The following is a 2,670-nucleotide window of genomic DNA, read 5'->3' on the forward strand; positions in this document are numbered from 1 at the left end:
CCTTAAAGTGCCGGTACAGCCATAGAGCAAAGAAAATGAATAACGTGAATGACTGCCAAGGGAAGTTTATAGCTGGAAGACCTGCGATAGCCTGCATATTTTAATCCCAGTCTGTCCCTGATGCCAATTGGTGACTGTATGAAAACTGCTGAGTCATGGCCTGAAGCTCTGATGGATCACCTGAGGCAGCGATGAGTCAGCAATGAGCACAGCTGCAGGCAACTCACCTGTGCTGCAGGAAGGGGCGGAGCCTGGCTGCACCGCGCCTGGACCCATTTAAGGACTGGATGCGAGTGGGGAAGGAGCTCTGCTGGAGATCCGCTCTGCTGCAGTTTGGTGACTGAGCCCAGGATGCAGGTAAGCTTTCTTTCTATTCTCTTTTTGGTATTATAATCTGTTTTGCGTAACTCTCTTTTTTATTTTGTAATTGTAACATCTTAATATTCATTGATTATACAGTGACTCTTCTAACAGAGCACAGATCTCAGTGCTGGCACAGCAGATGCTGATATCTGTGTGAGCAGCCCAGACAGCAGAGGACTGCAAGCACTGCTAGGAATGCAGCGAGTGCTGTTTGCCCACCCACAGCTCCCAGTGACACACATCTGTCATTTCATGGCTCTGTGAATGAGAGCTGTTGAGTCAGGGCCTGAACCCTGATGGATCACCTGAGGCAAGGGCTGAGTCAGCTGTGGGAGCACAGCTGAAGGCGATTCAGTTGTGTGAATGGAAGGGTGGAGCCTGGCTGCACCTCTCCTAGACCCCACTTAAGGGTTGGCTGCCATTGGGGAGGATCTTTGCTGTGCTTTTGTGATTTTTGTTGTCAGTGTTCCACATCAGAACATCCTGTAAAGTTAAGGAGTTTGTGTTCTGGTCCTTGGACTGCCATTATGGGCTGTTTGGGTTCTCAGATAGGGGGAGAGGAGCAGCATTCCTGGAAGACCTGGAGTACAGAGGAGGGAAGGCGGAGCTTCTGGCTGGATCAAAGCAGAGAAAAAGGTGCGTGCTTCTCCTGTGCGGGAACTCCTATTTGATGCTCTGTTTCTCTCTCAGTTTGTTTGATTTGATTGGATTTATTAAGTCATTTTTCTGCCTCAGATCACGGTCATTGCTTTATTTTTTGTTAGGCCCATCTGCATCCCCCTACTCTCCTCCCCTCCCTGGAGCGCACGGCCCACCATGTGCCTTGTCTCACTGGTCGTGGGGCTGGGGCTGGCTGTGCTACTGATATGTAGGGTAGTTTTTTCTCCCCTCTCTTTTATCGCCTGGGTTTGTGTCCCTGTCACAGACTCAGATCTAGAGATAACTGTGTCACAATCTCTTTCTAGAGGTCCTTCCCTTTGGAGTTTTCTACTGCAAGCCTAGGACATGGGTGGGCATTTCATATATTTTTGCTTGCCAGTTACTTACCTCTGCAGTAATCTTTCTAACTATAAAACCTGTAAAATACTGTTCTAACCACGGCACTCTGCAAACTGTATGTTTGTTAATTGTGCTCCCTGCCACGGGGGTCTGTGCACAGCGGGTGCACCTCACCCATCAGAAGCCCTCAGGGATGCTTCTGTGCAGGGAGCACTGAAAGCCATTAAAGCCCATCGCTGCTTCCACGGCTCAAATACCACCTTGGGAATCAATCAGTGTAATTAATTCACTTCCCTAATGAGACGTGCAGTGCTTCCAACTCCTTCTCTGACACTTCCACCCACAGCTCTGCTTTGGGACCCACCTGTCTGAAATGAGAAGTTCACAGCCAAAGATGCTCTGCGCCTTCTGAGATGAACCCCATTTCCTCTGTAAGGCTGGAGATCCTGGAATGAAAAGCAGCACCTAAAGAAAGATAAGAAACAACAGGAATAAGAGAAGGCAGCCAGGAAAACGTGCAGGGAAAGCGATGGGAGGGGAAAGGAGCCCCAAAGCTGCGCAAGGAGAGAGTGGTGCGGCTCAAAGGAGGTGGGGGGGTGGTGGGGCCTGTTCAGAACCCCGGTCCCCTCAGGAGCCCAGAAGTGCCTCAGAGCCCCACAGCCCCTCTGTCACGGCTTTATAGTTCTGCTATTGGCATTCCACATCATTCCTCATCAAGCACAGGCAAGTTAAGAGGAAATAATCCAGCCCAAAGGATTGGAAACCTCCTACGTGGAGGGGGATAAGAGGAGCAGAGTAACTGCGGATGCCAGGGGATTCACGGTCAGAGAGGAAGATCCCTCCAGGTCGAAAGGCTTGTGGTTTGTGGTTTTCAGACACTTCCGTGCAGAATTCTCCACAAAAACATGACGCTTTCTCCCAGAAATACCAATTCCAACCCAAAAATACGTTTTCTCCCCCAAAAATGAGTTTTCCTCTGAGAAATACCTGTTTGTCCCCAAAACTATGACTTATTCTCCCAGACACACAGGTTTATGCCCCACAAATATGACATTTTTAAATAGAACTACAGTTTAATCCCTAAACCGTGACATTTCCTTGCAGACATAAATGCTTTTCCAAATAAATATGATACTTAGAACCAGAAATACCAGATTTACCCCCGATATATGGCTTTATCAGGCAGAAATATCTGTTTTTCCCATTAAATGCGACTTTATTGCTGGGAAAAAGCTGTTTCTACCCCAAAAAAAGGCATTCTCAACCACAAATAACTAAGTGGGAAAAAAAGTGGGAGAAAAAGGCACA

At 48.1% G+C, this 2,670-nt stretch overlaps 1 long non-coding RNA gene across 1 annotated transcript; it reads left to right on the plus strand.

Annotated features, from left to right (window-relative positions):
• The first annotated feature begins 16 nt into the window (after positions 1 to 16).
• Positions 17 to 2,459, plus strand: LOC109370413. The gene is made up of 3 exons (XR_002120518.2): positions 17 to 357; positions 912 to 999; positions 1,709 to 2,459. It is a non-coding gene; the product is annotated as an uncharacterized LOC109370413 (long non-coding RNA).
• The last annotated feature ends 211 nt before the right edge of the window (positions 2,460 to 2,670 follow it).

This window comes from Meleagris gallopavo, chromosome 18 (genome assembly GCF_000146605.3).
Source record: "Meleagris gallopavo isolate NT-WF06-2002-E0010 breed Aviagen turkey brand Nicholas breeding stock chromosome 18, Turkey_5.1, whole genome shotgun sequence".
Taxonomy (NCBI): domain Eukaryota; kingdom Metazoa; phylum Chordata; class Aves; order Galliformes; family Phasianidae; genus Meleagris; species Meleagris gallopavo.